The sequence below is a fragment of the Balaenoptera physalus genome, assembly GCF_965194825.1.
Source record: "Balaenoptera physalus genome assembly, chromosome: 8".
In the NCBI taxonomy this organism is placed as follows: domain Eukaryota; kingdom Metazoa; phylum Chordata; class Mammalia; order Artiodactyla; family Balaenopteridae; genus Balaenoptera; species Balaenoptera physalus.
In genome coordinates, this window is record NC_138887.1 from 105,865,640 (window position 1) to 105,878,248 (window position 12,609).

The 12,609-nt window shown below is 37.1% G+C and overlaps 1 protein-coding gene across 12 annotated transcripts in view; it reads left to right on the top strand.

The window, feature by feature from the left end:
- Positions 1-12,609, top strand: part of CALD1 (caldesmon 1) — a 182,429-nt gene that overhangs the window by 16,522 nt on the left and 153,298 nt on the right. The window lies entirely within an intron of this gene.

Sequence of the window (12,609 nt, forward strand, 5' to 3'; positions counted from 1 at the left end):
TCAAGGTGTCAGCAGGGTTGCTTCCTTCTGAGGGCTGTGAGGGAAGGGTCTGTTCCAGGCCTCTCCCCTTGGCTTATAGATGGCCGTCTTCATGTTTACATACTGTCCTCTCTGTATGCAAATTTCTTCTTCTTATAAAGATACCAGTTGTATTGAATTAGGGCTCGCCCTAATGACCTCACTGTAAGTTGATTGCCTCTGTGAAGACCCTATTTCCAAAAAAGGTCACGTTCTGAGGTACTAGGAGTTAGGACTTCAACATAAGAATTTTGAGGGAGACAAAATTCAACCCACAAAATGCCCCAATTCAATGGTGGTGGAAATCTATAAGACGTATTTTCTGAAACTCTAAGTGCGAAAGGCCCACTTGCTGGTGGTAGCCCATCTTCCCTCTGGGCGTAGGGAATGCTTAGCTAGAAATCACTTGGCCTTTTGAACTTGCCCTTGACATTTACTTTCTGCCTTTCGCAATACAAAATTCTGATCCAGGAAAAAGTCAAAAGAGGTCTCTGAAATGACGCAGTGAAATGCAGCTTCACATACTGTGGCCTATCTGTGGAAGCCTGTGAAACCACAGTGGCAGACAGTCTGGTATGCGGCCATCAGAAGTGGGGGAGGGGGCTTGGTGGGAAGGCTTGGTCGAGGCAGCCTGCACGGCTCAGAGGCAGAGCGCTAGGAGGAGGTGAGCAGCTTTGGAGCAGCAGGCTGGGAGGCAACAACAGATGGGACTTTGTGTGTGCCTGTGCCGGGTGGAAAGCCAGGATGGCCATTTTAAGTCATTTTTATACATGCTGATCATAACCACTAATCCCCCAATACAGGGGAAGATATAGGAGCCTGCACATATTTGTGTTCTGAATCATTCGTCTTTTGTCTTTGTTTTCTTCTATCTTTTCCCCATCCATCCTTGGCTTTTTAATACACTTTTTCCTCTAAATGGCCTTTCTAGCTTTAACTGTGTTTGGCATAATTGGTTACAAATTGTCCACATGTTATACCTGGTCTCCTTTTTTCCTTTTTTCTTTAGCCATTGTTTCCCTTTACCCCTTCCTTAAAGCTCTTCTTGGTGTCCATTTCCCAGCTTCAGTCCCGCTTACAGCTACTCTCTGTCTTAGGCCAGATGTGGTCTACAGAGAGGGTGATTCTATCATTTATTATCTAAACCAGGACACTTTTGAGAGGGAAAGGAGGAGCTATTAATAATTTTCCTAAAAAAGCGGTTCTAAATGGAGACTATCCGGGGTAATTTGGGATGGACAGTTATCCTTCCCATGGCTGTTTTCTGTCTCCCATAGATCCTACTTCACCTAGCAACAACTCCCTCTGTTTCTGGATCTTAAAGAGACAGCAACACCATTTATGTTCTGATTCTTCTTTTTATTTCCACCCCAAGAACCTTTTTGTATTTTTGTCATTGTGAGTTTCAATTTTCCCTTATCCCCTTCTCACTTCTTCTCTTTCCTCCACTCTACTCCAGGTATTGTCTCACCACTTGAGTTCCTCTTCTTCCCTTTGTTTTGGTACAATCTTGACTACATCTCAGGGAGGCCACATTTGTCTGCCATCATACATGCAGGACAGATTGCCTGCATATTTGAAAACACACACACACACGCACAACCACCACCACAATTATCAAATGTTACGCAACCACCACGACCATCACATGGGTCTCAAATGAGCCCTTTATTGGACTGTCCACCCATTCAGCACCTCTGCTCAGAGACTAGAACAATCTCTATACTACATAAGCAGCCATACCTAGAACTATCACATAGACATGTTCTGTATATGTGTCTGGGATCTTACAGGACACGTTTTCAATGTGTGTACGTGTATACCCTTTTAGAGTTGAAAATATATAGCCTGAAAAAAAAAATTAGTCAAAGCTGACTGTGTGTTGCCTTCATTATGACTTCAGTAATCTGGATTATTTTAGCCTCTAAAGTAATATATACCAAAAGCCTAGTAATGGCTGCTATAGGCTTAACATATGTAGAAATAAACTTTGAGATAACAAGATAGAATAAACATTGACTTAAATCCCTTTCAAATGTAGTTCTTTTTATGATTCAGTCATAATTTATGGTTCATTCTGAAAAATCGCTTCAGTTATCAATCAGGGTCATGCAAGGAAGCTCCTCGTCAACTCTAAAATGAGAAAGACAGAATAGTTTCCTCTTGCGAATTACTGGAAACCAAGCTCTAGATGTCTGAAATACTTGACAGTGTAGCACTGTGTCAGCTGGAAAAAGCCGTTCTTGTCCTTTTATTTATTTACTTATTTTAGAGTTTTGATCATAATTTTCTCTCCTTTTTTTAAGTACTCTAAAAATTAATAAATGAGGGGAAAAACGGTGAAAGAAGATACTTTACGGAAGTATCTCCTTCCCTCCTTCCTTCCTTTCTCCTCCCACTCCTAGTCCTCCTTCCCTTTTCCCCTCCCCCCTCCTTCTTCTATTTTTTTTTTCTTTTTTGAAGATGATAGGGAGTAACTTATTCGAAAATGAGATTTCATTATAGCAAAAGTAGAGAATTTCCACTAAATCCTTCTGGTTTGATTTTGGAGCCTATGGGAAAGGCTGACTCAGGATGAACTGTTACATCCTTCACTTGTTTTGAGGTGTAATGTACACACAGTTGTAATATACATACAATGAAGTGCACTAATCTTAAGGGTACAGCTGGAAGAATTTTTACATATGTATACACCCATATAACTATTCCCCAGATCAAGACGGAGACGAATTCCGTCCAAAAGGCTCGCTGGAGCCCCTCTCCCCATCGCTGTACCCAGGCCTAGGGAACCACTGCTCTGGCCTCTGTCGCCTCCATCACTTGTTCCTGGACTTCATGAAGTGGCACCCTGTGTGTCTGTGAAAGATCCCCCGTTCACCCATGACCCTGGCTGCCGTGTTGTTCGATCTTTCCCTTGCTTTGCTGACAGTCCATTGAACGATCATATGCCAGTTTGCCTGTTGGTGAACAATTCGGGTCGTTTCTGGCTTTTGGCGATTATGAGTAGAGCGGCTAGTCATGTTGTGGCACTTCTCCTGGTGGATCACAGGGTGGGCTACATCTTCAGCACTCAATTCTGCGGCTTTTTCCACTGGAAGCGCGGGCGCAACACCGACAAGGCAGCGCTCAGCCCCTCCCTGATTTAATTCTTCTATTTTTTGTTGTTGTTGTTGTTGTTTCTTCTCCCATTGAGATTTATTCAGTTGGAAATGTTCTATTGCCGTTGGGTAGCCATATGCTTTAGCCATGATGTCGTTATGTCTCTCGCTTAGATATATCTTCTTTAAAAGATTGATGATAAAAAAAGGAAAAATAAAATTTTCAAACACACTCTGCAGGATAAGTATATAGTTATGGCAATGACGGAATGGAAATATCTACCAAGGAGCTCTCTAGTGCCCCCAAATTGCATAGAGTGATTATGTCAGCCAGCCTGGAGCTGCTGACCCACCTGTGTTTGAGGAAATAGGAAATGAGAAGTATAGGAGTTTGAGAATTTTTAAAAATTTTTCATGCCTTTCCATATTTCTGCTCTTAGATATGCTGTTAAAACAAAACAATTACTCTTTCCACTGGGAGTAGTTTCTAGTTTGCTAATTCTTTTTCCTGAGAGCATTTGCAATGAGGTTTAAGTTTTTGATATCTTGGTTCTTATATTTTGTGGGTACCTCAGATTACAGGTGGGTGGTCTAATAGAAAAGTGGCCCCATTTCCTGCTTCATGTCTACCGCTGATAACCTGTGTGACTTTGAACAGACTTCTGTGCCTCAGGCTTCTTAATTAGAAACAGACAATAGCCTTTTTCCTTCTCTATAACACCCAGGTAGGGAGCAATGAGATCTTAAATATAAAGGCTCTTTAGGTGGTAAAGTATCTTTAGTACATAGTTTTCTTTTATTTTTCCTATGAAATATGAAGACTTTTGCTGGTTGGTTTTCTGGGAAGATGTTAAGTCATACATTCATAAAGGAAACTTTCTAGATTCAAAGTTCAGAATTTGAAGTTTTCCAAAAATTATTCTGTGCCGGACAGCTTCAGCTTACTCCTTCTTCTGGAGAAGCTGCCCCAACCCCAGTTTCAGCCTTTTCTTCTTTTCCTTTTTTTTTTTTTTTTTCAAGGCTTCTGGGACAAGCACATTCCTTTACCCTTGCCTTTAAAAGCAATATTGACAATCATCTTGTTTGGAGACACTCTGAAACCCCAAGGTGCTGAAAAAGGATAGTTAAGACAAATTAACATCCAATTTGAGCCTTTTCTCTACTGTAATCAGAAAAGTTTTTTACAAGCTTTTCTGAAACCAAAGCACATAGTGAACAATTGCAGATCTTAGAATCTTGTCACCCTCAGATTCACTAAAATTGTCTTCATCAGCATTTAAATTTCTAACACATGAGATCACATATGTGAAAGTGCTGTGCTTTATAATGTCTGTGATTATAATATCTATAGCCAAATACGTTAAAGTTTAAAAATACTCCAGGAACCTAAGGGGAAGGGTAGAAGAAGAGCATGTTTGATCCTAACAAGTGTGCTTGGGCCAAGCTTGACAAGCAATCATATGGGTGGGTCAAACTGTTTATTTTTATTATTTCTAAAATAAAATTTTATTTTAGGAATAATAATTTTTAAATTTACAGAAGAGTTGCAAGAACATTACAGAGTTCTCATATACCCATACCCCAGTTTCCTTTGTCATTAACATTGTTATGCACATTTTTCACAACAGATGAAACATTGTCTATAACGTTATTAGTAATAAAACTCTATACTTTATTTGGATCACCTTAGGTTTTGCCTAATGTCCTTTACTTATTTTTTAAGCCCCTTAAAACAGAATAATGTTTTATATAGTGAAACTTTTATATGTACATAATTAGAGATATTGATGGAACTCTATTGTATGTGTGAAGACTGTGTTATCCCCTGAGGACTTTCCACCTGAAATAGCCAAGGCCTCCTCTGGTCTCTGGTTTGTTTCCCTTGAGGCTGATAGCAGATTCCTCAGCCTGCTCCACCCTGAGGCCAGGTGCTGGAACCCCATCTCTGCTTCACTGAGATTGGTCATCCCAAACAAATGGTAACATCTAGCAGCACCTCCCACTCCCACTTTACAGTTTTAAGCAGAAGCATTAGAGTGAAAGGATTTACCTGGCTGTTCAGCTCCTGACTCTCTGCTCTTTAGCTGTGTCATATCACAGTTATTTGTAAGAGCTTTGACACTAACAAAGGAAAAAAAGACCTGATCCAAGATCCCCGAAATCCTGAAATCTATAGGTTTGGGCCAGTTTAAAAACACCACAATTTATGAAAAATACCTATTACTAAAACATAAATTATGGAGGGGCTTGCTTTATGGAAGTTATCCCAATAATAGTCTTCCATATACTGAGCTTTCAAACTTTCTCTGAAATATGAGTTAGCAGCAGATAATAGCAGAAAGAATCCATTTAATTCAGCTTCTGCCTTTGAGCCACTTGATGATGTCAGGCAGGGGACTCAACCTTTTGGGGCATCAATTCTTGTAATGAAGGGGTTGGACTAGGTGTGTTCTCTCCCAGCTCTAACGCTGTTTAGATCTTTGGCTTTATAACTTCCCTTCATAAGGCTTGTTATTGTCCTTTCTATCAAGGTTACTTCTTTAATGTTGTTATACTTTTACTGGCAAATCACTTTAAAGGGGGAATAAAAGCTAAATTTAGGTCAAACAGTAATTACAAATGAGTTGCTTTCAAGGTAACCAGGTTTTTGATTTATAACAGTTGGTTTGTCTTTTAAAGTTGATTTTGTGTGGAGATATAACACTTACATGCAATGGAAACAATAAAAATGAAAATATATAGGGACTTCCCTGGCGGTCCAGTGGTTAAGACTTTGCCTTCCAATGCAGGGGGTGCAGGTACAATCCCTGGTTGGAGAGTTAAGATCCCACATGCCTCATGGCCAAAAAAACCAAAACATAAAACAGAAGCAATATTGTAACAAATTCAAAAAAAGACTTTAAAAATGGTCCACATCAAAAAAATCTTAAAAAAAAACTTTAAAAAAGATGATGATGAGGAAATGTAGGTATCTTCTTGTTATCTTCATATCAAAAAATTAATTGAAGGAATCTACTTATCAGTGAGTGAAACTAATATTCTTGACTCAGAGGTAGCCCTTAAAACTTCTTAATAGCAACATTATCAGCACACTCTGAGTTTGTTATCTACGTATAAATAAAGCTGGTAGGAGACACCTTCCATAAAAGGAATGATTGAACTGACTCTCAAATAGGAAGACATCAAAGTCAAGGAAGAGAGTAAGAGCTCAAGCCATGGGATGGAAATGGTTACTGGGTTTAGCCATCTGCTTTGGTCTTTCCTGTTCCACATGTAGCTATATAGTTTACATAAAAGTATCTCTCCAGAGGATCAGAAAGAGCAGATTTATGGAGCCAGATGTGAGTTAGCATTTCTACAGGTGTGGCTCTGCAGCTGAAAGAACATGTTGTACCAGGGATGGAGTTTCTTATTATGTAATCAATATAAATTACCACTAGACTTTTACAGAGGTTGATAAAGCAAACATGCATCATTTGGATTGGCCTTCTGGTATACAAAGAGAACCTGCTTCACTTGGGGCACAACGTGAAAAAATGCACCATTTAGTATTTATAGAAGACTTGGTAGCAAATACCATCACAGTGATCAGGCGAAGTCATTCCAGTTTGCACACAGAGGGAATAGCTGGTGAATAGATGGAAATGGTGTATATGTGTTTTTCTTCATCAGGAAAGACAAGGAACAGGTCATAAGTATTTGTAAAGCTTTCGGCATCTGATAGGAAAGGGCCAAAGGATGAAAATGACTAGAGGACTGGGAAAAAAGATAGAACACAAGAGAATTGATGAAAATGAGTAGAATTAGTTAAACTAAAAAGGCAAATATCCTATTTAAATAGTACAGAAAGTCAGAGCTAGTAAAAAAACCTTAATCTGGTAAGTTGCAGAGCACTTTAATAATTATACACAAAAAGAGGATTTGAAAATTCTAGACAGTGAGAATGAAAATGTTGCTGGTTAGTTAACTTTGTGTGAATAGATTAGCACAAATGTTTTGATTTTTTAAAAAACTGGGTGCTTTTATGCTAGATTATCTAATGAAGCAAAAATGAACACTCTAACACTTCTCATATGCTTAAAACTTTTTTGATTGAGTTTAACTGTATTTTTCAACTATCTTATATCTTATTAATTTTTTAAAGTTTCTTAATCCATTAATTACCAAGAGAGCTGTGATTGTGAATTTGTCTACTTCTACTTGTAAAATTTGTCATTGTTATTGTTCATATGTTTTAAGGCTGTGTTATTTGATACATATACATTCATAATTTTTAAATCTTCCTGATGGAGTGTTCCTTTCATTAATTCACCTGAAATTCTATTTTGCCTGCTATTAATATTGCTATAATGTCTTTCTTTCTATGGTTATTTACTTATTACATAAGTTTTAAACCTTTCATTTTTCAATATTCCTGTGTAATTATTTTAAAGTGGATCTTTCATAAATAGCATATAGATAAATTTCTAAATATAGTCAGAGATTTTTATCATTTGATGTATGAGATAAATCCATTATATTTGTTATTATTGATGATATATAGGATGTTTGAAAATTCTGAAAACATAGGACAAACTTAATTTTAAATAATAAATTAGATATATTTTAAAGTAATTTGCTCAATATGTTTTTCTTCAAGCTTCAGACAACATTTCAAGTGAAGTATCTCTAAATTTAAAGTAATGGGTCCAATTATTAATCTTAAAAAAGCACAGTATATACATTATTTTCCTTGGGTTTCCAGAATTTTTAGACCCTATGTGGTGTATTTATTATATAAGATATATTGCACATATTATTTGAAAGTGTAACTAACCTGCAGTATAAACATGCTAAATCCTTATCTCCTATAGTAGAAAGTTAACAAGTGATGTCTAACATTAATAAAGCCACCATAATCAAAACAGTTTGGTATTGGTGTAAGAATAAACAAATAGATCTATGAGACACAAGAGAAACTACAGAAGTAGACATCATAGTCCCCATCTTTCCAATATTATTGTTGTATAAATATTGCTCCTAGCTGATAGTATATACTATGATTACTTTTTATTTCATATACTAGTACCTTTCTTCCCCCACTCCTCATAATTTAATAATTACTCTATTTCTTTTACCTGCTTAGTTTTCTATCATTAAAGCAAACATCAAACTTTTCAATACAGTCAAATACATCAGGTAATTTGTCAATTTTTTTTTCTTTAAAGGTATCCTTCTTGGAAACTGCTTGGAATTTTCTAGGTTTGTTGCACAGCTAGCTGTTCTAAATCTTCACTTCACAGTCACCTTAGGAATTTCCTTCCTAGGATTGAAAGGAATTTCCTTTGCATGTGGGTTGAAATTTGAATCCTGTTTCCTACATCCCATTCTTCCTCTTTCTTTATACTCCTATTTTGATGAAGAAGATCATCTAGGATCTTCTTGAACATGGATGCAGGAGAGACAGAAATTTTTTAGTGTCTTTCATTTATCTCATACTTGGTTGATTATTTGACTGGACATAGAATTCTAGGCTGGAAATCATTTTCCCTAAAACTTCTCACAGTGTGCCTGCATTATCTTCTAGATTCCAATATTGATTTTTTACATCTGATGCCATTTTGAATCCCGAATATTTGTATGTTGCCTGATTTTTTTCCTCTGTGGAAGTATTTAAGATTTTCTTTTTATCTTTAATATTCTGAAATTTTATGACAATGTGCCCTGGTATTATTTGGATTTTTATTTATTCTGTTGACTGCTTAGTGGGCCTGTTCAGTCTAGAAAACACATCTTTTAGCTTTGGGAAATTTTCTTATATCATTTTGGTGATAATTTCCTTCTCATCATTTTCCATGTTCTCTCTCTGTCTCCTGGATATCTTACACTGATCCTCTGATTTTATATTTTCCCAAATATTTTCTACTTCTCTGTATCTTATTCTAATATCTGGGAGGCTTCCTTAATTTTGGCTTTATATTCCTTGTTTTTAACCATGAAACTTTGTGAATTTCCAAGAGTTCTTTGGTTGTTGTTTTGGATGTTCCTTTCTATAACATCCTGATCTTTTTTCAGAGATACACTAGTTCTTCTATCTCCTTGGAAATATCATTTATACTTTTAAGTGCTTTTCTGTTCCTATCTCATCTGTGTTTCCTCTGTGTTCCTATTTTTTTGTTGTTTGTGCTGGTCTCTGTCTTTAATTCTTTCCTAAAAATACTGGTGATCCTTGGCTGGCTGTCCATATATAGGAGTGAGACAATAAAAACTGATTGGAAGCTCTGAGTACAGGGGCACTGATGGGCCCACTGGCAGATAATGGACCAGTTTTTTTCAATGGGCAATCATCAAATGCCAATATCTCTAGATCTTTTTCTTGAACAAGTTTATCCAAAGAAGACTTTCACAATCTCCTCCTGGTAGTTGTAAGCACAGCTCCAGCATTTTGAGATGTTTTAGGGCATTGACTGGATCATGGAGGCATCTGCATGGGATAGTTTCCCATTTGCCTTCACTGGTCCCTGTCAATTTCACTGGTTTTAGATCATGTTTCACTTCAGTTTCTTGGCTGGAAGTTTTAAGCAGGTAGTTCAGGTTTGGATCCCATTCCTTCACACAGAAAGGGGTCTTCCCCCTTTCAGTCCAGGGTTTGCCTCTTGCTGATAGATTGCTTCCCCATTAGTAGGTTACCATGGGTAGAGTATTCCTGTTCCTGTTCACAGATGGAGCACCATCTTCCTAGTTCTTGGCTTTCTCCAGGAGCTTTGTTATAGTTTTTGTGTCATGTTAGCAATGAAATCTGTCACACCTTCAGTCCAGGCTAACCTCTTTGTCTCTGAATTCCCTCTACTGACTCCCAAACAGTAGATCTGATAGATGAAACTGAGTGCTTTGGAATATCTTAATAATCATTGTCACTTTTTTTTAACTTTCAATTTTTCACCTATTTCTTCATTCAGTCTGCATTATTAATTGAGTAAAATTAAATTAACCTATTGGAGATGTAGCCTTGAATATATTTTAAAAGGAAATTTGTTGCCTCCTCTGAGATAGCTATGATGGGAGGAAGATACTTAGAATGGCAACATTCTGTGTTTGTGTGCAGGTAGAGAACAGTCATGATGGTTAGAAGAGCTAGTCCCTACTCTTTATTTCTGTTTTTCCATGCTCAACCTCTTAAACAGAGGTGATTCTCCTAAAGGGAGAAATATAAATCTTGCACCTTGAAGATTATGAGGAATATGAAATCTGGAGATGTTAACATACATTAAAGCATTAGCGCAACTATACAAAATTCTTTTCATGATAGAATGCCTGGTTTATTAAGAAGTCTCAAATCATTGCAGGTATAAAGACAACATGGTTTTATGTTTTTTTCTACTAGTACCCCTAACTGTTCTGTTTCAAACTTCCTTTTATCACAGAGTAGAGGGGTCCCTTAAATACATCTCTGCCCAGCATCCAAACTCAAGAAAGATAAATGTTTATTTTAAAATTTAAATCTCATATCTTATCTGATTCAAAGCTCTGCTCCCACCTCTACTCCCAGGATAGAGTCTAGTGGCTTAGAGTTGTATGGCTGAGGCTCCTGAACAACTTCCCCTCCTTCATCCTGGTGAATAACTCTGGAATACTGGCAGGTGGGGAGAGGAGAGAAGGAGGAAGAGGTCTCTACTGGACTTGCCACAATAACTGGTTGTTGTACAAAGACCTAAGTTAATTTGCCTGTCTCTTTATGGTTAATGTAAGTAGTCTCCAATTATTAGATGGAGGCACTGCTTGCTCCCAGATAACCTCCCAGATAACCAGGTATGTTACAATGGAAACAAGTCTCAGAGACTAAATTCTGCACACATGCAAACATTCGTTAGACAGTAGGCATAAAAACAATTACAGAATCTGTTCTGCAGACTTGGAGAAGTTCTCTCTCTGTCCTCTTAGTTGCTCTGACAAGCACCTTATACAAAAGGTTTACTCCCTGGCAAATGTTACAACATTCTGATGACAGGATCAGTTTCCTTTCTAGCCAGGCCCAAATTTTTAAATGGGCACAAGCCTGAACAGAATCCTAAATTTATGGCACTTCTGCAAATGCAGGGCTTGCCAGATTCCTAATACCTGTACACACTAGGATGAGATCCCTGTGTAAGTCTTTCTAGGCAACCCAATCACATGTATTGAACACCCACTCATTTGCCAAATGAAAAACTATGTTTATTCAATACTTCCTTTATGCTAATTTACAGGCTTTAGGTATGAATTTAGATAGTGGTATTTAAAACATCAGTCTTACATGCTTTCTGGTGTGTATACTCCTGACTAGGGTCATTCATATACTAACAAACAACAGTTCCTAGGGTACAGGTTAGAGTTAACTTCCACACACATGTATAGATTACACTGTATACACTGAAGTATTTAAATATAAAATTTCAACAATGGAACATTGGTCATAACTCTGAGCAAACTCTTTGAAAATAAGTGATTAAAGACTCATTCCCAAAGGATGAAAAAAAAGTACTTAAAGAGTTTAGGATGGTAAGAAAATAGTACAACTACGGGAAAGACTAACGTATAGAAAATCTATGTTTACTAAGGAAATGATATTAAGGCTAAAATCCATGAGGATAATATATTCCTCCAAGCCCCTACTTTCAAGCTAAAATTACCAATACAAAGTATGTATAATATTGGGAGTGCAAATAATACACCTGCCACCAGTCTTGCTCCTGGCCTTTGACTGACATTGCTAATTAAACCTAGCATTCTTTCTCATGGCTTCAGAATTCTTTTCAATGCAGTATTCTAGGCAGCTGAAGCTGATTAGAATTGACAGACAAGAGAGAACCTGGTGTAGTACAAAAGGCATGGGGTCTATACTAGCTGTAAAACCTATAGGTAAAATTTTGAACCCTTTCAAGCTTTCATTTACTCATCTGTAAAAAGGCAGGGCTGGGAGTTATAAGAACTAAATGAAATAATATAAATAATGTAGCACAGAGCCTGTAGAGGTTCAATAAATATTAGTTCCCTCCTCTTATAGCCATGATTTTTTTTTTACCAAGCTGATATATGTTACTTTCAGCTCATGTCTTTTCTATGAGAACAACACTTCATCTAGAACAAAATGTACATTCAACATGGTACAGTTGTCTATATTTTGACTGTCAGTTTTAGTCATGTCTGTCATTTTTTATTTTCCAACATGAAAAGAGAGTTTTAGGGTAGTCACATTGGAAAACAAAGACAATAAGATTAAAATTCCCTCAAATCAACTTTGGAGCCATGAAAATATTAATGCCTTGACAGCTTACTCACAATTGCAAGAGGCTGTGAGCCAACATCTTGCTTTGTATTGTAGAGGTGATGAGAACATATTTTCATTGCTAGAAAAAAATTAAGCTATACAGACAGAAATGGGACATGGGAGCCAAATTCCACAAGAACACCCTTAAGTTTAAAGATTTTTCCCCATCTCTTGATAATATTTAGAAAACCAAAGGCTATAAACTTT